Below are 23,319 nucleotides of genomic sequence, written 5' to 3'. Positions count from 1 at the left end.
TCTTCCAGGGATTTAGAAGTTATCTCACAACACTTTTTCTTATAATATTTTGCTTTTATGACATCTTCATCTTCTTCATCTGTTTCTTCTGCAGCCATCTCTCTTCGTTTTTTTGTTAGTTCTACTTCCGCGTCCAAATATGCCTGTAAGCGATTTCGGCGGCGGGTGTGCTTAGAAAGCACGGTCTCGAATCCATCGTTGTCTTCTTCGTCGATTTCACTTGTTTCCATTGCATTTTGTTCTGGTTTACTATTGTTGCTTTTACTGCTGCTGCTGCTTGGCTCGGGTTCAATCGGTTGTGTACTGCTTTTTTGGTTAACCTTTTTACTCGAATCCGCACATTTTTTGTTCTTTGCTTTGAGTTTGCAAAGCGATTTTTTGCCTACAATCGTCACTGCTGCAGCAGCATTGTTTACAGTGATTAATTTCGGCGTTGGCTGTTTCAGCAACATCCGCAGGGTCCGAACTCCATTTGGGATCCCTGGGAAGAAGTTAATCCAGCGGTCGTTGGTGATGGTCAAAACTTCGCCGTATTTACTCATCACTTTGACTACGTCATCATTGCTTATGCCTAGAGGTAGGTCAAGCACACGAACTTCCGTAGCGTTGTTGTCCAGGTAAATCGGGATTTTGCAACCCTGATATACCAGAGGTTTGTCGATGATGGACGAGGCCATTGCTGAGTCGGCGAACTGCAACACGGCTATTTTTCTTCTATTGCATAATTGCAATGCTCGCAAGTTTTCTTGGTTTACTTGAAGGTCTGCGAGAATTTTTTTTACAAGCTTTGGGCTTGGTTGGTTTTGGAGTTGACAAAAGTCCAGAACCACACTGTTTTTGTCTACGGTGCACATTTTAAAAAAAGCGGCGACGCGCACACAAACTGCGGACTGGCGTTGAGAATGCGACTTGTAAGGTCGGCGGTTACTTTGCAACTGACGTCCTCTTTTGAATGCCACTATGCAAACACCAGCTCTGACTTTATATATTATAACGTTTTACGTGAATGCAACCACCCACAGCTGGAGTGCGCTTTGACATTTGCAGTGGGCTACCCCCCACCTTTTGGTTATCGTTTGTTGAGTTTATGCAAATCTTAAGCAAATGGAAATAGCAGTGTAGGAAGGTTTGGCACGTGCACCACTTTTATAACCCCAGACTCTCCAGCAAATTTAGCTAAAATTTGTTCAAACTTTAATCTATTGTGGTTGCTTACATTGAATCAGATCAGGTCGAAACAAACACATGACAATCTTTTTGATGTTAAACGAAAAATGTAAAAGAACAGTAATCAAAGTGTAAACAAACAGTGCATCCTGCTCATTCCTAAGATAATCATTAGCATGAGTCACACTTTGATTGCACTTCGTCTTCAGCCCTTTTGCATTGTTAAGCTAGATCTTAACATTGAGTTTTCGCTGATTTCAATCGCTGTTCACTAAATTGACATGCACTGTCACTTCGTCAAGCTTCTTTTGTCATCAAAACGAGGGGCGCGTCACTTTTACATTGACACCTGTCGCAATACATCAAACAGGTGAATTCATCCAAAACCAAACAGAAGGTAAATCTCGAGATGTGACCGTGACAAAGTGCCGCACCCTGACCTTGTCAAACTTGACAGGTGGGCTGCCAAATCCTTCGACCATACTCCAATCAATCGCATGGCATCGCGTTGTAGCAGCACGCAGTGCTGCCTTCAAGAAGCAGTTCAGCTCGGCTTAAGGGGAGACCAGACATGTTGACTTGCCGCGCTGGACTACCCAAAACTGGGTACACAGAGTGTGCTGCTCTTTTTTATCGTTTAATCCCAAACGCAAAGAGACGTTCATTTTGACGGTAGCCCTCCCCCTTCGAAAGAAAAAAAAAACCCGACGAGCAATCCAAAAGTGATGAGTTATTCATTCCGTGAGCAAAGTAGGCCAAGTTTTCTCATTTTCAGCAGAAAATCCCCGCCCCCACTCGGGTGGAGTCTTTCAGAGCCAGGTTCCACAAAAGGAACCGGAACCACCACCAACCACCGGTCCAAAACAAAAGCCTGCTAATCCTTTTCGATGAGCGTTAAGAATATGCCCGTGTTTGCTGAGCCATAGAGGGGAAATCTGGACGCTGGCAGCACTGACGATGAATGTCAGAAAGAAGCTTTAAAAGCAAATACAATTCGCGGCATTCTCTCCTATCTTGGATGTTGTTCTATGCATTGTTCGGTCCATTTCTTTGTGTGCGGGTGTAATATCTCAAACGTTCGACAGTGCGAGGCATAAGAACCGCGGGGAAACCTGCAGGGACTTTCTTTGCATTAAGAGCTATCTAAGGTGTGGTAGACTGCGAGGAGCAGTAACCAGCTCGGAGCTCGAAATAAAGTAGACAAGTCGCCTTGATGTTCCAGCCGAAAAGACTGATTTTTGTTTATTTGAACTCGGGTATTTATACTAGTCAAATTTGTTGCATCACATGTAATTTGAGTGGTGACACTTACGTGCTACAGTATAGACTTCTGGAGTTGGCTTGTACTGGGTTGAACCCTTGCGCTGGCTCAGCAGGAGTCAGCGTCCCGGCCAATTGTCGATGAACCGAAATATGGTTCGAAAAAGGCTATACGCAAGCATCAGCAATTATGCTTGCGCCAAGTGGTTCTAACTGTGTGTGGGCTCTACAGCCAGGCAGGGTTTGTGTTTTGAAAGACAAAACCTGGTCTTGTTGTGCGAGGTCCGGGCATGGTAATAAAAATGGAAATTAAGTGTGAATGGGTATGTTGGGAATGCAGTGGTGTTCAGACTATTACACGGGTAAAATCCGTGAAAAAATAATATCTGTCGAGGTGATTTGAATATGAATGAGAAGCTTACTGGAAATGTTTTCTGCTATTTTTCATGAGTAAAACAACTATTCTATAATTATCAAAATCTTTTCAGAGATTACACTAAAAACTACACTAATCACAAACACAATCAAGTCAAGAACAATTTATTTTTTACTTGATTTGACAGATTCCGATAACTAAATGTAACCTCATAGTTGATTGCCCTTAGCTGTGAATTAAGCCAAAACAAAAGCTCACGGTAATTCAAATATAAGGTAACTTAGAGTTTGAAGCTGTCAAAAGAAGTACACTTATAAATTTTTCTGTACATATACGGAGAAATCTACTAGAAATTTTAAATTTAATGATTATTTTCGTTCATTCCAGGTATGTAATCAATCCAACTCAGCAATAACTCAATAATTCACCGTAAGTAGATCAACCTACACCCCTCCGCTAATAAATTCATCAATCCATTTAACCCAAAAAGCCAAATGTCACCGATTGCACTCTAAACCTTGACCTCGAAAATTCAATCATCGCACAACAATTCCCACGGGGACTAAATTCTAACATATGTAAACACAAACATTAAATTTCCACCCACGTGGCGTGGCCATCATCATCGCAAGATTAACATTTCACCGGCATAATGTTCGACATGACGCGTGAGGGAGGGGATGCCCGAGGGGCCTGCTGTCATTCACCACGCCCGATAAAACATCACATACACATCACGGCTGATTAATTATTTATTGCACGTGGGAACCTAAAATGTGTAGGAACGTGATGCCGTGATGCTGGTACTCACACACACGTAAAAATTTACATGATTTTGACGCTGAATGAGCAATTTCAAGGAAAAAATCCAGATTTGCGTTGAATTCACGAAAATTCTATTGAAATTAAAATAGGGTAAATTTTACCCCTACTTTGAGAGAAATTTAACACAAACCAATGGAGCACTTCTATTCGTACAATGTATTGGCGTTCAAGAGCCAAACGACATCCGACATTTATCATTTTTTTCAGCCATAAGGGCGCTTCCAGTCAAATTTTCATATTGAAAATTTCAATACAATTTTTTAAGTCGTAGGGGCGCCTCCAGTCAAATTTTCATATTGAGAATTTCAATACAATTTTTTAAGTCGTAGGGGCGCTTCCAGTCAAATTTTCATATTGAGAATTTCAATACAATTTTTTAAGTCGTAGGGGCGCCTCCAGTCAAATTTTCATATTGAGAATTTCAATACAATTTTTTAAGTCGTAGGGGCGCCTCCAGTCAAATTTTCATATTGAGAATTTCAATACAATTTTTTAAGTCGTAGGGGCGCTTCCAGTCAAATTTTCATATTGAGAATTTCAATACAATTTTTTAAGTCGTAGGGGCGCTTCCAGTCAAATTTTCATATTGAGAATTTCAATACAATTTTTTAAGTCGTAGGGGCGCCTCCAGTCAAATTTTCATATTGAGAATTTCAATACAATTTTTTAAGTCGTAGGGGCGCTTCCAGTCAAATTTTCATATTGAGAATTTCAATACAATTTTTTAAGTCGTAGGGGCGCCTCCAGTCAAATTTTCATATTGAGAATTTCAATACAATTTTTTAAGTCGTAGGGGCGCTTCCAGTCAAATTTTCATATTGAGAATTTCAATACAATTTTTTAAGCCGTAGAGGCGCTTCCAGTCAAATTTTCATATTGAGAATTTCAATACAATTTTTTAAGTCGTAGGGGCGCTTCCAGTCAAATTTTCATATTTAGAATTTCAATACAATTTTTTAAGTCGTAGGGGCGCCTCCAGTCAAACTTTCATATTGAAAATTTCAATACAATTTTTTAAGTCGTAGGGGCGCCTCCAGTCAAACTTTCATATTGAAAATTTAAATACAATTTTTTAAGTCGTAGGGGCGCCTCCAGTCAAATTTTCATATTGAGAATTTCAATACAATTTTTTAAGTCGTAGGGGCGCCTCCAGTCAAATTTTCAAATTGAGAATGTCAATACAAATTTTTAAGTCGTAGGGGCGCCTCCAGTCAAATTTTCATATTGAGAATGTCAATACAATTTTTTAAGTCGTAGGGGCGCCTCCAGTCAAATTTTCATATTGAGAATTTCAATACAATTTTTTGAGTCACTGGGGTGCCTCCAGTCAAATTTTCATGTTGAGAATTTCAATACAATTTTTTAAGTCGTAGGGGCGCCTCCAGTCAAACTTTCATATTGAAAATTTCAATACAATTTTTTAAGTCGTAGGGGCGCCTCCAGTCAAATTTTCATATTGAGAATTTCAATACAATTTTTTAAGCCGTAGAGGCGCTTCCAGTCAAATTTTCATATTGAAAATTTCAATACAATTTTTTAAGTCGTAGGGGCGCCTCCAGTCAAATTTTCATATTGAGAATTTCAATACAATTTTTTAAGTCGTAGGGGCGCTTCCAGTCAAATTTTCATATTGAGAATTTCAATACAATTTTTTAAGTCGTAGGGGCGCCTCCAGTCAAATTTTCATATTGAGAATTTCAATACAATTTTTTAAGTCGTAGGGGCGCTTCCAGTCAAATTTTCTTATTGAGAATTTCAATACAATTTTTTAAGTCGTAGGGGCGCCTCCAGTCAAACTTTCATATTGAAAATTTCAATACAATTTTTTAAGTCGTAGGGGCGCCTCCAGTCAAATTTTCATATTGAAAATTTCAATACAATTTTTTAAGTCGTAGGGGCGCCTCCAGTCAAATTTTCATATTGAGAATTTCAGCACAATTTTTTAAGTCATAGGGGCGCTTCCAGACAAACTTAATTAAAAAAAAATCGCTCCTCGACTTGGCTACTTTTCGACTAACTGCGACAGCACTACACTGGGACACTGAAATGTTTGGTTGACTTTCCAGAAAGAGTGCATATGACTTGAAAAAAGGGCGCTTCAAAATTGAGCCAAGAAATTGCTAGCCCTTTTTTGGTCAAAAATATCGTTTAACTTGAATATTTTTCCTTGTAAAAATAAATAAATTAAAGCAAACAGCTAGGTAGAAGTCATCTACTCAAATCTACCCATAAGCACACCCCTGTCTAGTGTTGAGTAGCAGAACAGAGCAAAGCATGTCGATTGATATTTTCACCCTTTGAGGTTATGTTTGCGAATTCTGTTTTGTTAAATTCCAGCGTTCAAAACAACTTTTGAGCAAAAATTCGAGCTTATTTTTTTTCAAAATTACTCACAAACCAAAGGTCGTCAGTTCGAATACCGGGGTGGATGGACGCTTAGGTGTAAAAAAAAGGTTTGCAATTGCCTCAACAATCAAGCCTTCGGACACCTAGTTTCAAGTAGGAATCTCGCAATCGAGAACATTAAGGCAACGCTGTAGAACGAATAATTAATTAATTTATTTGTTTAAGCTTCAATTTGAGAGAATTTGAGCTTTAACTTGAGAACTGTATTTTGGCGATTTTGTTTTTAATTTGAGTCGTTTTGCAAAAACTTAAAGAACTACTCAGGCTGTTCAATGTTTAATAAATGAAAAGTGTGTTCAAAGTGAAATTTCCAAAATGAGCGCCAAACATTTTCCAATCTAAACTCTCCTAATTGAAAAACGTCTTCTTCTTCATTTTCTGTCAAATTTCATCCCACATAAAGTCCGTGCAGACCACAGCGCCCATATCTGGAAACCAATCTGACACCGTGTCCCTACCCCTTAGAAGACCCCGGAGGAGCTCGAATCCGCAGCCGAGCCGAGTGGCCACTTTTCGCTACTGTGTGCCAAGTGGTTATTAGACCCGGATGGTTACCCTTCTTTCCCGCCTAGGAGAAGCAAAAAAAAAGAGTGTAAATTCCAGTTCAACCGAGACAACGAAACCCGACACCGCCGGGTCGGGGGTTCCCGGGTGAATTTGACGCAATTTATGAGATTTTTTTTTTGCTGGTGACCAAGAGATGGCGCGCAGAGATCGCTTATTTTCGCTAGTCACCACCAGGGTGTTTGAAACGATCGTTGCAAAGCGAGATTTGATGTATGAAAAAGAGTCAAATCCACTTGTCTGTGCCGCAGACGAAGGAAAAATCAAGCTGAGGATCCTCTCCATCCAGTGACAAAAGCGGGCAAGGACGTGGAAGCGCAAAAGCTCATCCAAGCCGCAGGTCCCCGGAAGCCATCGTTCGGTGTCTGTCTCTCCTTTTCTCCCTTGGAAAAGCCAGGAATAAACACTTCAGGTTTTTCCTGCGGCGGCCATTGCGGTAGGGGTGACGCGGAGCGGGAAACTCTTGAAACAGAGCTTTATAAATGGGGGTGAAAGACAATCTCTCTCTTTTGACGAGCTTGGGTTGGGGAAAAATCAGAAAAGAAGGCAATATTTAATTTCTACTCTTTTTTTTTTTGCTTGGGTAAAGTTCTTTAGCGCTTTGAATCACGGTTAAGGAGAAGCATATCGATTTTCCTCCCGTGCACGGATTTGATGTACGCCGGAAGTTGAAGAAATCCTTTTTACACATGAACACCAACGCGTTGGGATTAGGGGTGGCGAGGCTAAGCCAAGGGGATGAAATTTTAATTAAGAAATCAATAGTACGAGCGCAATTAAGGGGAAGCCAAAGTAAACTAAGGATGACATGGGTTCAGGGAACGAAAGTGGAACCCTTTTTTGAGGCTAATTTTGACATTTTGAAACAAGCAACAGCTTTTAAGGCAAGTTTTAAGGTGTGAAGTGTCTTTATTTTGGCTCAATTAAATACTAGCATTTTTTAAAGGGGCGTAACTTCAAATGAAAACAAATATTAGGTCATATCTCTTCTAATGAATGTTTACAACCTCAACCAACGTTCTTTTGAATTCATACTAAAGTGAGTGAGTGAGTTAGTGAGTGAGTGAGGGAGTGGGGGAGTGAAGGAGTGAGTGAGTGAGTGAGAAAGTGACTGAGTGAGTTAGTGAGTCAATGAGTGAGTGAGTGAGTGAATGAGTTAGTGAGTTAGTGAGTGAGTAAGTGAGTGAGTCAGTGAGTAAGTGAGAAAGTGAGTGAATGAGTTGGTGAGTGAGGGAGTGAGTGAGTGAGTGATGGACTGAGTGAGTGAGTGAGTTAGTGCGTGAATAAGTGCGTGAGTGAGTGAGTGAGTAAGTGATTAAACGAGTTAGTTTAGTGAGTGAGTGAGTGAGTGAGTGAGTGAGTGAGTCAATGAGTTAGTGAGTGAGTGGTTGAGTTAGTGAGTTAGTGAGTGAGTTGGTGAGTGAGTGAGTGAGTAAATGAGTGAGTGAGTGAGTGAGTGAGTGAGTGAGTCAATGAGTTAGTGAGTAAGTGAGTGAGTGAGTGAGTGAGAAAGTGATTGAGGGAGTGAGTGAGTGAGTGAGTAAGTGACTAAATAGTAAGAAAATCATTCAAAAACTCGTCAAACGATCAGACTTTCGTGTAGTTCTGAAATTTTGTTCGAATCCTTAGCAAGTGGACGTTAGGCTTTCCTACACAATCTCCAAAAAGGAAAAAAAATCCACATTCCCGTCAGAATTGTGGCGATAACCGGATATCCTCGCTACTTTCAGGGCCGTCTCTGCCATAGCTATCCATTAAAGCCAGACGCCCCTTTCCGCAAATGCACGCACCCCGGGGAATCATGTGAACATGGAACCGCCCTCACCCTAAATTTTCCTCCTGGAAAACATACTGTTCTTGATCGTGTTCCTCTCGTTTTTTCCCCAAATTTAGGGGGTGCTTTCGGCTCGTTAACATATTTTTGTTACACGTTTTATTTGTGGACCGGATGCCGACCTGCAACAAGAAATGCTCTTTCTTCAACATGAAACAAAAAGAAAGCAAGCGAAACCATGCTTAAAACAATAAATATTCATTTAGCTGGCTCTTCTACTTATGCTCGTGGAAACACTTTTATACCTGAGTGGCGACGGCGGCGACGATATTGCGAGGATTTTGTGTGTTTTTTTTTTTCTTTGCACGTACAAGAAAAAAAACCCGAAACTTGTTTCCCCGCCATGAAAACACGTGCGTGGGAATAAATTTTATTATTTTTTGGCTTGTTTTACAGCTGCAGGTGATTTCTACGTGGGTGAAATTTGGGATCTGCTGCTAACAGTCTCACTAAGTGAAAAGATGAACAATTGAAAGAAAGCACTAGAGATTTAGTGGTACACGCAAATGGTGAGACAGAATTGAACGAAAAATTTGTCGGAAGATCTGACATCGATGAAATTTTACAAAGTTTTGTCGAATTTGTAGATTTTCTGTTTCGTGAGAATCGAAATCTAATATTCTGCACGATGATTTTTCAAAAAAAAATATCCTGAGGAAATCCTTGATTTGAATACATTTTCATGTTTTGGATAAGATTTTCAAGTTCAACTTCTAAGTTTTATTTAAAAAAAATGGAGACAGAAACAAATTTTCTTAATAAAAAAAAGACAAAATTTCTAAGGTATTTGCTTTCTTACTCACTCACTATTTCGTTTGCTACTCACTCACTCACTCACTCACTTGTTCACTCACCTGCTCTCTGGTTTATTTGCTCATTGGAGCAAAAACCCACTCACTCACTTACATCCTCACTCTTTCGCTTACTCACCGAAAAAATGCAGTATTTTGTGAAAATTTTAGTATTTCATTGAAAAAAAAACTTTAAAACAGTGAAAGTAAATGCAAAATTTCAAACTGTTTGATACCTATATAGAAAATAATAAAATTTTTAGTACATTAAAAAAATACGATATTTTGTCAAAATTTTGGTATTCCATGCAGAAAAACCCTAATACTGAGAAAATGCATGCAAAATTTCATATCGTTTAATACCCATATTGTAAATTATTGTAAACTGTTGTCAAACGAGCGGGGTCACTTTTTAGTTTGACACCCCAACCACCGAGGGTTGAGTGCATTTATGAAAATTTAATTACCTACTTAAAAAAAATACGGTATTTTGTAAAAAAAAATTGTATTTATTGAAAAAACTCTAAAAAAGTGAAATTGCATGCAAAATTTCAAATTGTTTCATAAAAAAGAAAATTCATGATGAATTGTAATATTTATGATTTTGGTATTTAATGCATAAAACCCTAATACAGTGAAAATCCATGCAAAATTTCATATCGTTTAGTACCCATATTGCAAATTATGAGAATTTGAGTATTTTCAACACATATAATTATGAAAAATTGAGAACCTTTAAAATCATACGGTATTTTGTGAAATTTTTGGTATTTCATTCAACAAATTTCAAAACAGTGAAAATGCAGGTAAAAGGAGAATGGGCAAATTTGTATGGGAGCTGGTCCAAGGATGTACACGAACGGGACCAACTTTTTTCGAAAGATCTCGCCGAGACATGAAAAAAGTGTTCTGGACCAACTCTCTAAACCCCGGGGTTCAAAAGTTACAAGTTGTTGAAGTTTGAGCATTTTGGGTTGAAACGTTCAAAAAATCGTATTTTTGCTTTTTCTAAAATCATTCATAAAATCTCTGTTTCATTATGGATTTCGATTTTCTTGACTTCATTTGACGCGTATCAGCAAAAACTATGAGTTTTGATATGTCTTAGCATGATTGAAACGTGATTTCTCTTGTTTTTATCCGTTTGAACCGTTTGTGCAAGAGGCATCCCATAGAAACAAGTCGAAACTTCAAGGTTTTGAAACCGGATCCGACCCAGACTGCTTCAGTGAGTATGGAAGGCTTCGGTGCAATGTTGTAACAACTTATTGGGATGGTCTGAGTCATCCGAGAACTCCTTGGAGTTAAGACCGGTGAGTCTACCGCCGTAACAAGCAAGATGTCGGCGGTTTTTGACCACGGATCATACCCGCATGGCTTCAGTGAGTATGGTAGACTACTATGCTGATGTGTTGGAGTGTCCTGGGTTCTCCTAGGACTCCCTGGAGTTAAGATCTGTGGGTCTACTACCGTAACAAGCAAAATGTCGACCGGTTTTGACAACGGAACATACCCGCATAGCGACAGTGAGTGTGGTAGACTACTTTGCTAATGTGTTAGGATGTCCTGGGTCATCCAAGGACTCCCTGGAGTTATGATCTGTGCAGCTACAGCCGTAACAAGCAAGAGGTCGACGGTTTTTGACCTCGGAACATACCCGCATAGCTTCAGACAGTATGGTAGACTGCTTTGTTAATGTGTTGGGATGTCTTTGGTCATCCTAGGACTCCCTGGAGTTAAGATATTTGGGTCACTGTAACAAGAAAAAGGTCGACGATTTTTAACCGCGCATCATAACCGCAAAAATTCAGTGAGTGTGGCAGACTGTATTGCTGTTATGTTGGGATGTTCTGGACCATTCCAGGGAGTCCTTGTTACAGCCGTAGACCTACAGATCATAACTCCAGGGAGTCCTAGGATGACCAGAGACATCCCAACACATTAACAAAGCAGTCTACCATACTGTCTGAAGCTATGCGGGTATGTTCTGAGGTCACTTTTTTTCATGTCTCGGCGAGATCTTTCGAAAAAAGTTGGTCCCGTTCGTGTACATCCTTGGACCAAATTTGCCCATTCTCCTTTCAAAACGTTCGATACTCATATTGCAAATTATGAAAATTGGAGTATTTAAAAAAAACGGTATGTTGTGAAAATTTGAGCATTTACCAAAAAAAAACTCAAATAAAAGTGAAATAGCATAACAAATTTCGCTTCGTATGTATGACAAATTCTGAAAATTTGAGTATTTTCGAAAAAAAATACGGTATTTTGTGAATTTTTTTAGTATTTATATTTTTAAATTTTCTACATTATTTTAAAAAAATATTAATTTTTCTAAAACAGTGAAAAAGCATGCAAAATTAGCAAAACCTATATTGCGAACTATAAAAATTTGTTGCATTCGACTTGGTTTAGGGTCTCATACATCACTATTGAATTGTTTGTAGTTTCGATAAATAGTTCAAAAATTATGTATAAAAAGGTATTTTCACATATATCCGGATCTCAATCCTATGCATGTAAACGATGTCCAACCCATCGTTGGTTAGGTAATTGAAAACCCTTTCCAACGAGTCCAAAACATTGAAAATCTGGCAATCCTGTCTCGAGTTATTACCACTTAAGTTATATATGTACATTTTTTCTGAATCTTAAAAAAAATGCTGAAATTGCGTCCAAACATCAACCACATAGGTGGATTAAGTTTGTTTTTTGATATCTCGTGACGGAGTGGCGGTACGACCCCTTTCATTTTTGAACATGCGAAAAAAAAGGTATTTTTCAATAATTTGCAGCCTGAAACGGTGATGAGATAGAAATTTGGTGTCAAAGGGATTTTTATGTAAAATTGGAAGCCCGATTTGATGGCGTACTCAGAATTCCGAAAAAAACGTTTTTTTCATAGAAAAAAAACACTAAAAAAGTTTTAAATACTCTGCCATTTTCCGTTACTCGACTGTAAATTTTTTTTGGAACATGTAATTTTATGGGAAATTCAATGTACTTTTCGAATCTACATTGACCCAGAAGGGTCATTTTTTCGTTTAGAACAAAATTTTTCATTTTAAAATTTCGTGTTTTTTCTAACTTTGCAGGGTTATTTTTTAGAGTGTAACAATGTTCTACAAAGTTGTAGATCAGACAATTACAAAAAAAATGATATTTAATCATAAGGGGTTTGCTTGAAACATCACGAGTTATCGTGATTTTACGTTTTTTTTTTTTTTTTTTTTTTTGTTTGAAAAAGTTACTTTTTGCGTTTCTCTTTGTTTCGTCGTCCGTGCCTGTCGCGGGTGACCAGAAACGGCCATGATCAACGACGACCAACATTTTCAAAACGTTTTTTCGTAAAATCGCGATAACTCGTGATGTTTATAAGCAAACCCCTTATGTTTACAGATCAAATTTTTTGTAATTGTCTGCTCAACAACTTTGTAGAACACTGTTACACTCTAAAAAAATAACGCTGCAAAGTGAGAAAATCCACAACATTTTAAAATGAAAAAAAAATTTGACCTGAATGAAAAAATGACCCTTCTGGGTCAATGTATATTCGAAAAGAATATTAAATATCCCTCAAAATGACATGTTCAAAAAATTGTACAGTCGAGTAACGAAAAATGGCCGAGTTTTTAAAACTTTTGTAGAGTTTTTTTCGATGAAAATACGTTTTTTTCGGAATTCTGAGTACGCCATCAAATCGAGCGTCCAATTTTAAATAAAAGTCCCTTTGACATCAAATTTCAAACTCATCACCGTTTCAGGCTTCAAATTATTGAAAAACATCTCTTTTTTCGCATGTTCAAAAATGGAAGGGGTCGTACCGCCACTCCGTCACGAGATATCAAAAAAAAACGGACCTCGGATTCGTGATCAGGGACAAAATTACCCCTTAGGACAAAGTTTCGCGCAAATCGAAGAGGGGTCGGGGCAACTTTTCCCGATTTCGTGTGAGTTGGTAGAGAATTACCCAAATCTATATATATTAAAACCCGATTTAATCCCACCTGGGGTGGGAAGAGCCTTTCTTACTAAAGAATATAGCAATGGTAGAACTTTTTTCAATTAATAACATCGACTTTGTTTATTTATAACGTCAGTACAAAAGAAAGTCTTATGATGAAAGCAATGTATTATAAATGATATAAAACGCAATTTTCACCACAAGAATATTTTCAATCGTACAATATGTTTGTAAGTTTGTAATCAAACAAGCGTTTATGACAAACGCGATCGTAGCAAGCTTCACATGCGCCAGTGACAACGCACACCACGGTTTTGGTTTTTTAGCTTCGGTACGAGCCCTCCCAGTCACGAAATATTCTAGCAGAGCTGGTTTTGCCAGAATCCTGCTAGAACGGCAAAATATTTCTGCTAGAATGCTGTTAGAATATCCAGCTCTGTAAGAACTCTGCTAGAATCCTGCTAGAACGTAGTGACTGGGCTTTTGTGTGTTGGTATTTTGGTTCATCGTTCCAGCGCACCAAGCCAAGCAAAACCGAGGTACAAGTGAACCGCGTGTGCCGCACGGTGCAGGGAAGCTAGCCACTCAGCTTCTACGAAAATGACAGAGTCAGAGATAGCTATTTTTACAACCGCACCACTACACACTAGGGTGGGTACGTTTTTCAAAATGTTCTCGGATCAAGTTTTAGTATGGTTCCCCTTGTAAGGCATGCCCATAGGGACTTTCATGCCAAATATCAGCTCATTTGGTTGTAAACTGGCTGCGCGCATCAGGGTTAAAGTTTACATGGGAATTACTATGGGAAATTGGAACTTTTTGTGCAAATGCTCCTACAGGTCTGGGGAAATCACGCGCCAACTTCTGGTATGGTCAGGCCTATGGGGAATGGTCTGGAGAACACTTTTCCCGAAGAGAGCATATGGATTCGTTGCTCCTAGACCTGGCGCATCGGCAAACATCCGATGTCTCCGGAATCAACGGTTTTCCCTCAAAAAGCATCAAATTTTCCTTAGCATGCTATGAAAGCTTGATGAACACCGCGACGCCATACGTCAGGCAGCTACCACGTGGGTGAGAAACGGCTGGAATATTTAATTGCAAACCTTCTTTTAACTAGAAAATAATCATTTCGAGTAATCCTGATATTATTTAGTCGAATTCAGAATCTTTGCATAGCGAATTTATATTTTTTTGCAAATATTTCAACCACGTGGTAGCTGCCAGACTGGCGTCGCGGTGTTCATCAAGCTTTCATAGCATGCTAAGGAAAATTTGATGCTGATGCTGATGCTGATGAAAAGCTTAGAAAGCTCCTATTGGAATCCAATGAACCCTGTTAAATAAACTTACGAAAATGAAGTCTACATTTAGGCGATTTTAGGAGCGCACGGGAAACAAATTGATTGTAGCCGGATGAATGTCCTATGTCACAAAAGTTTTTGCATAAACATTGGACAGTTATGCAAAAACGGACAGGGCAAAAGAAACCGAAAAGCTACGATATCTTACATGTTGTAGATCTTACATGTCGGTAGACAAGCTACTAAAAAACAAGAATAAGTCGAGCCACAAAATAGATGCGCCAGCATTCTCGCGCCAGTGTTTGAAGCTCAACTTGACAACTTGTCGACTTGGCGACAAAGCGTCGAAAATCGATGCATTGTGATTTTTTGACGATTTTTCCGATTAAAATGCATACTGAATCGTCATGTTTACGAAGATGGAAATGACGTCCAGCCTTAAAGTAAAACCTATACCTTTCTTTAGTAAGAAAGGCAAAAAGTAAATCGTTCTAAAAATTGATCGGGATTGCCGATAGATATCGAATTTGTTTCAGATGCTCACTCATGGTCTGTACTATGAATGTAGAAAGAAATTTCCGATAAAATCAGAAATGAAAAATGTTGGCGAAGGTCACCAGGTGGGCTTTTACCTTTTTTTAGGGATTTTTTTTCTTATGGTAAGTTAATCAAACGGTTTAACTCCAGAACCATATCATGAATCTGGATGAAAATTTGGGAGGTTGTAGAGCTCGAAAAATACAATTTTTGAGATAAATAAAAGATATGAAAATGAAAAAAATTGACCATATTTTCATTTGAAAACTGTGTATTTTGTTAAAAAGTCTAGCCGCATCCGAAAACAGATGGATATATCGAAATTTGCGCGGCAACTCGCCCAGTTTCAGCACACTAGCTTTCATCTGCATTCAGAAGAATCGAAATCGGATATATGGGAGCTGAGAACGGCGCGACACAAAATTTTGCAAAATTTTACCACATACGAACATCACTCGACCTCCACGGAATTTATTTTCTCAAAATTCGAGGGTTGGAGATAGACGAGTTCTGTCAAGGTGAATCGATAGAGCGTCGAAAATTGATGCAGTGTGATTTTTTGACGATTTTTCCGATTAAAATTCATGCTGAATCGTCAAGTTTACGAAGATGGAAATGACGTCCAGCCTTAAAGTAAAACCTATACCTTTCTTTAGTAAGAAAGGCAAAAATTTCGAAGATTTGTTCGAACGCGAATCAATTCAATACGGAGCGTCGGATCGAGGTGCTGTTTGTTGCGTTGGGTTCGTATAAGTCCAAGGAAGGTGCTTACGACAAAAAGTTACAACTTTGGCCACTCGGGAACCGATTCCGGAAAATCTGCAGATTGTATGGGAAAAGTTACGTAAAATCAAATTTTGATCACAGGAGGCTGAGCAAACAAGCTAAAAACGTCAAGAAACGAAAAATGACAAGACGAAGTTTGTCGGGTTTAGCTTGTATATTATAAATAAGTCATCGTCCGTTACCGTCGATAGAACTATTTTGATCGAACCTCGACCTTGTTTCATAGGTGTATTTTGTTAGAAACGTAGAGGAAACGCCATTCCAAAAAAGCATTTAAACTATAGATCTGGCAACCTTGGAAATTGATGTCAGCAGCAAAGTGCATCTAAACATTTTCTAGGTTAAGTTATATTTGCTAAAACTCACTTGGATATGGGGAAAAGTTCCTAGAAATAAATATCAAAAAGTGAAACAATGAAGTGAAAAGTGTAACCATTTGAAATTCAGATCACTTAAAAGTACTTACAACATCAAATTTGTTCGACCGTAATTGCCAACGTGCCTGAACTAGTTGATACCTTAAGGTGTCCATAATCAAACTCTGGATTCCGCTCTGATATCTGACATAAACGACTTAATCTCAGTTACAGACATCCTTTCTGATGGATATCATAGCCCAAGTCAGTGGTACGTGTCCGTGTGCGTACGTGTGTCTTTTTGATGAAGAAGAGCACACACACACACACACAAAACCTCGCACACTTCCAACCACATCAAGAGCAGCCCCCATTTGTGTGGACGGGGGGGATACAAAAAAAGGCATTCTGCAGAAATAAGAGCATCGAAAATCGATAACTCAACAGCATTTCGAGCCCACCCTGGCATCGGGACCATCCATAGCGAGAGAGTGAGATAGATGGGTATTGAGTGCATATAACCTCAATTCCAGGGGGTGGGTTCCTCATCGAAGAGCGAAAGAGAGAGGCCATCATCCCATGGAACGCAATTTAATTAGCATTCAATCAAGCGCCAGGTCGCCCGTATCAAAAGGCCTCTTGCCGGGCAGCAGGGCCTGGCATTCGTCCTTCGAGATCACCTCTCCCCTTCTAACCCGTCAGCGGTTCCAGTCTATGCGGATGATGGTCATGGGATAGAGGAGGGCGACTGAAATTTGGATAAATGGCACGTAGCTCATCCATCCCGGCCATTGGAGATGCTTTCCGGGTGCAACCGCACTCCGAGCCACTTGAGAACACATGGGTTTGTGCGAAGTGTAATATCCTTCTTCGGAAAGATTTTTTGCAATAATGATTCCAGGGGTAGGAGAGAGGGTACACACTGTGGGAGAAGCTAAACCAAAAAAGTTGCTGTTGCAAATGTTGGTACTGGATAAGTCAAATATTAGGTTAAAAAAAAGTTATAAAAAAACTGCCATCACTTGAGGCGAATCCCAAGCAGGTGGGAAAAACAAAACGGAAGTCATTTCAATAACAAGTCTTGTTGCAACATCTGATTTTGTTATCAGAACATCATGTAATTATAATAAAAAATAATAAGCCAATATTTACTGATTTTATTCAGCACTTGAAAATATGGGTTCAAGGGTCCTGATTGCTCAAAACAGACCCTCTCACTCACTCAAACCCCGATGGTTTGACACCAACTGTTGTCAAACGAACGGGGTCACTTTTTATTTTGACACCTATTTACACGGAGTTCACACACACTACCAAACGTTTGTTTTGATAGTGACAGTTCGTCACTTTTTAGTTTGGCTTTGTCAACCCAACGGGGTACAAACTAAAAAGTGTCAAACGAAAAAGTGACCAACCACCGGGAGTGTATTCCAATCCTACCGTTTGTCACTTCCACACAAATCGCTACTGAATACTCTCCCTTTTGCTCTCCCTCTCACTCCAGTCAGGAAGTACAGCGAACGGCGCAGAGAGGCCGATTGCGCTATGTCGCTCAAAGCTGTCTCAAGCAAGTTTGCGATCGGCATTGTTTTGATCATTAATTGAATTCATTGTCATTGTTATCAACAATATTTTGCAATTTTGTCGATAACACAACATCAAATACACATTTGACAGCCATTTCCACCATGCCAAATACAAATTTACGGCAAACTGTGGTAGTGCAGGCCAAAAGAGGGCCGCGCAGGTATTTTGCTAGATTCTCTCCCCTCTGAGCTTATTCGTTTGTAACTCGGGTATTGTATCTAGCTAGGGGAAATATACCCATTTTAAGCCTAATAAGCGGTCGTGTTTGAATGATGCTGGATAATCTGGAGTTTTCCTTAAAATTTACTAAAACTAAGTACACCAACGAGTAGAGCAACTTTTTGTGAACATTTCTGTATATTTTCACTTTTACTAAAAGTTATTCTATTCCTTTTACAAGCATTTAAAAAATATATTTCCCAAATTTATTCTAATCAGTCGAGAATGCATTGGGCCACGCCCATTTTCCTAATTTCAGCTTAGTTCTTTTTTCTTCCAGCGCTCGTTTGGGTCTGCTTAGTGCTGCCAAAATTGATGAAATTTTAAGCAAACACTCACGAAAGTAGCATTTAAAGAAAAAATTTCCTGGCATCACTGGCTCACTCCAACAGGCGCTGCTGGTGGTGTTGGTGGCCACCCTTTGTTCTTTATTTGCCTTCGCTTCTCGCTCGGTTTTCTTCAGCCTTCGATTGGAATGGGTCGTCTAATGTCAAACGTCAAAAAGAGTTGGCACGTTTGTTTTTTTTATGGCGCTTGCTAATTATTTACATGTTTCGGGATTATTTTTCAAGTGAGTGACTAACTAATGTTCAAAAGAACATGTTGCCGGTAGTTGGAAGCAATTTTATATCTTAAGCGCTTTGAAATCGTTAGCGCAAGTGAAAGATATTGATGGCGACTTTCGTTAAGCAGTTAAGCTCTCATCTTGCGTGTGGATTTGTGTGCCACCAAAATGATGAGAAATGGTCTCGGAAAATAGAAATTATGATCAAAAGTGCATTAAATTTTGGTCTTTTTGGGCAGTAAATGGCATAAATTTGCGTGCTTACTTGAGGCGGTGCTGTTGCTGGTAAGTTTATAGCCTAAATAGTATTTTTGGAGCTTAGGTGTTTGATTAGAAAGGGTATATTTCCCCTAGTGAGTCGCGAGTTCGCTCGCGAATGGTTGCGCGCTCAGATTCGTTCGGCGATGAGTGAGTGATTTCTGATCTTTAAACCGAAAATAAGAACGCTTGATTGGAACCAAGTAAATATTAAATTGTATAATAAGCTAATAATTAGAAAACAATATCAAAATAACAATATTTACTATTGCCAAGTATTCTTAAAAGCTTCAAACTTGGAAATTGACGCAAAAATTTTGCTGTTTTTTGTCTGTTCTAACCAAACCCTCAAAAAACATATTGAAATATTGCAAAGAACCTGATTTAGTTAAATGTCCTAATTCGCCCCATGTGTCCCGATTTACCCCAGATGATGATGCATGTTTCAGCATTAATTCTAATTTACGAAACACTTCTTGCAAAGCAAAAACAATATTCGAACATCCAAATTTCGAACTAGTTTCAGAGCAAATCTTCCAAAAATAAGCCAATTTATTAAAATGTATTTTTGTGGGTATTTGCTCTACGATCAAAAACGACTTTAGTTTGTCTGTACAAAACTATACAGTCCAATCTCGATCATGTAAAGTCCACGCAAAAATTTCACTTTGGGTATTTTGGCTTAAACTTTTTGTGGGGTTCGTCCATTCATGTCTCCATAAAATTTTGGCAGCTGTTTATACAAAAATGGTATTCAAATATTCTGAAATCTTGGGAAGGAAGGGATTTTCTGACTTCTGTGACTTCTGTCTAGTTTATTTATACTTAAAAAGAAAGACTAATTTTTTATAAACTTTTCCACAAAATGTAAATTCTAACAAAAAAATATTCTATTTTTTATGTTTTGCTTGTTATAAATTCATTATTGGTACTTAAAAGTATTATACAGTATTATGCATTATTGAAACAGCTACATTGGGAAAATTCTCTGCAATTCTAATTTTTGAACTTTGCAAATCGGACAAAAAGTTGCTAGGATAATGAATTGCAAAGGGATTTTGCATAAACCCACGTGGTGGCCAGATTTTTTTTTAATTGACACTGACTTGAAACGGTATATTTAATAAAAAAAAATTAGGGTACTGTTCGATGGAAAATTTAATTTTACCCTTAAAAAATACTTTGTAAAATCGTTCAGAGAGCATTTACAATATGTTCTAAAAATCATGAATTTTCACAAAATTCCCAAACAGTTAAATCATCTGGTGGTTCAAAGGTTGCCTTTTTTGGTCCCCTTAAATATACAATAAAAGGTTCGGGATTAATTTTTTTTTGGTCAAAATTAGTTAATTAAAATAATAACTTAATATCTGGTGGACAAGCTAACGGGCCATCCATAAACTACGTGGGCACTTTTTTGGAAATTTTAGACCCCCTTTTCCCCCTCTAATAGACAATTGTCCATGCAAAGTAAATCTTTTTAGTATGAAGCTTGAAAATCGACTTTTTAAGCTTTTCACGAATTTTTAATTTTGGGACCACAAATCTGTACAAAACTGTAAAATTTAAGGAAGAATAATACTTTCATATGGGTCATTCTTCGCCAACTCACCCAAAATCGATTTGCGCTACACTTTGCTCTAAGGGATATTTTTGGTTCCTGGTCACGAATCCGAGATCTATTTTTCGATATTTCGTGACGGTGGGGCGGTACGACCCCATTCTTCTCGATTTTTACTAGGACGCGTTTTTCAATGCTTTCTAGCTTGAAACCGTGAAGAGATAGAAATTTGGTGACAAAACGAATTTGTGTAAAATTGGAAGCCCAATTTGATAGCGTACTCAACATTCCGAAAAAAAAACGTGTTTTTCTTTTAAGAAAAGAAATTGTTTTAAAATCGCTGCCATTTCCCGTCACTCAACTGTCAAAGATCGAGAGACATGTCATTTTATGGGAAATTTATTGTTCTTTTCGAATCTGAAATAGTCCCGATTGGTAATTTTTCTATTTAGAACTTAATGTTTTATTTTAAAATCACGTGTTTTTTTGTGGTTTTGCATGGTAACTTTTTAGAGTGTATCAATGTTATACAAAGTTGTAGATCAGAAAAAAACAAAAATGTTGATGTATAAACATAAGAGTATGCATGTATTCTTCGCGTGTTACCAAAATTTGACGCAAAAGTTTTTAAAGAAGGTAATAATTTTGACCATTTTTTTAAATTCCACTGCAGGTCAAATTTGGAACAAGTCACTTCACTATTCCTTTGCTAACACACCCCACTGTGCGACACTTTACCTAACCGATGGTGAAGATGTGATTGAAATTCGATTATTTGGTTTCCATTGTGAATCTTTTTCGCACAAGCACACAGACACAAGCAGAGTTTTCTGTTCGGAGCATCATTATCACCGTTGGTTGGCCAGGAAGAACCATGGGAACTGATGGGTCTTCCTTTTTGAAGGAAGATGTCAGCTTGATTGAAATTAAATTAAATCTTGTAAACTTTAAATGTTAACAGTTTAATTTGCATAAACATAAAAAGTAATTTTTAAAGAAATCATTTTGAACAATTTTCTCAAAATGAAAAAAAGGTTAAACTAACATAAAAAACATATTTTTTGAAGGAACTTGTAAAAGGTACACCATTTCATCACCCATTTCCATGTATATTTACATGTAATCACGTACAAATCGCTGGGCACGGCTGCAGCAGTGTCACCGACGATGCACACAAATTAGATGGGACATAATTATTGGCATCATCGTCTGACACGAAAGACACTCTCTGAATAGTTAGTTACACCGGCAGCAAGACATTTGATTGTTAGGTTAGAACAATCACAACAGCGAAATCTGTAAAGTTTGAGAACAAATTTTAAATTCTAATTTAAGTATTTTCTGAAAAGTCATTTTGTAAATTTTAAAAATTTTATCAAGCACAGAGATTCCAACCTTTTTATTGAATTCCGCAGCGTAACAAAGCACTTTTCCGTGCAAACATGGTTATCAGCCAAGCCTCCGGTAATGGTGCTGATGACGATGACGTTGATGCCAACGTCGGAAGCCTTTGCACATACACGTTTTCCAAGAGAACTAGAGACAGATGGAGTGGCTTTGGTGTCCTCTTCCTAACGGTCCATCAAGCACTCATCGTATCTTGGAACTTTATCGGCAGGAAGTGCGCCACTGCACTGATGTTGTTCATTTGCAGGAGGATTTCACTTCCTGTTTAGAGCTTCAGGCATGTATGACTGGCAACACTTCCTTGGAATGTTGTGAATGTTGCCAACTGTCAAATTTTTTTTTTAAATTTGGTGCAGAACAAGTCTATTTGTTAAATTTAAAACGTTTCATCTCCAAAATGGCTTCATTTGACCTCCCCTCAGCAAACTTAATTAAAGATTTTAATTTCCCAACAGAGCACACACACATTCACACCACACAAAACGGTTTGACCAGAAATTAAAAACCTACGGCGGTGGAACAAAAGCCAGGACCAACCTTGGTCTGGTCGTGACTTTTCGCCGGTTTGTTGGGACCGGATATAAATTATGCACGGACCAACGCAGAAAAAAAAAGTGCCAACGTATTCACATTCACAATAACGAACCTTTCGCCTCAATTTCACGATCGTCCCGTGCAGAATCATGATTGCACACAGGGTTTCGTTTCCCCTTAACCGTCCTCTCTTTGCCATAGAAACCGGTTCCCCTTAAGCGCTGCCGGGCCGTTTTGCGAGATTTAAACGTGTTACGTGTTAAAATTTAATGAGAGAGTGCGCACTTTTCTGACAAACGCCCCGAAGAGATGTTAGGTTCTGCATGGTGACGGAACGTGTCGTCTGCAACTAAACAAATGAGAAACGTTTTAAAAGGGCGTAACATTACAAAACAATTGCAGTTGTCAAAATTCCGAAGCAACCTTTTCTCAATTTTCTCAAAAACTGTCACTTTCTAGTCAAGATGGCGACAGTAATTGCGAGGGTGGCGACGGGAGATTTGTTTTCCAACGTTCACACACCCCGGATAAACAACAAAAACATCCCCTCGGGACGTGGCAAACAACAACAACAAGAGAAAAAAATAAATGGCAAACGGAAGGCAACATAAATAAAGCAAACAAAAGCGCAACGAAGCAAACGGAACCGTCGAGCTCCGGGGGGGCATTACGGAATTTACCTGCTTTCCCCTCCCCCGGGAGGTGGGTCCTTTTCCGTGCTCCATTGTTTGGGATTGTGAATTTGTTTGTTTGTTTACTGCTTTGTGCGATTGTGTCAAGTGAAAGTGAGAGTGACACATGCGAAGGTGCACCGACATTTACTGAAGGGAATTATTATCTGTTTGTAGTTGGTATTTTCAAAATGATGTTGAACTTTAAAATTATTGTAGTAAATAGCGAATTCTCCCGTACGAATCGAACTGCATTCGATTTAGCGAATCCGCTCTCGCTAACTGACTCGACTGACAGCTGTCAAAAGCACGAAACCACGTGCTCTGAAGTCGTCGAGCAATAGAGG

At 38.6% G+C, this 23,319-nt stretch overlaps 1 protein-coding gene across 13 annotated transcripts in view; it reads left to right on the top strand.

The window, feature by feature from the left end:
• The window catches only part of LOC120425161 (tolloid-like protein 2), a 349,823-nt gene that overhangs the window by 245,495 nt on the left and 81,009 nt on the right, over positions 1-23,319 (top strand). The window lies entirely within an intron of this gene.

The sequence above is a fragment of the Culex pipiens genome, chromosome 1, assembly GCF_016801865.2.
Source record: "Culex pipiens pallens isolate TS chromosome 1, TS_CPP_V2, whole genome shotgun sequence".
NCBI classification, from domain to species: domain Eukaryota; kingdom Metazoa; phylum Arthropoda; class Insecta; order Diptera; family Culicidae; genus Culex; species Culex pipiens.
Note: the sequence above shows the minus strand (reverse complement) of the source record. Positions and strands in the feature narration are given on the sequence as shown.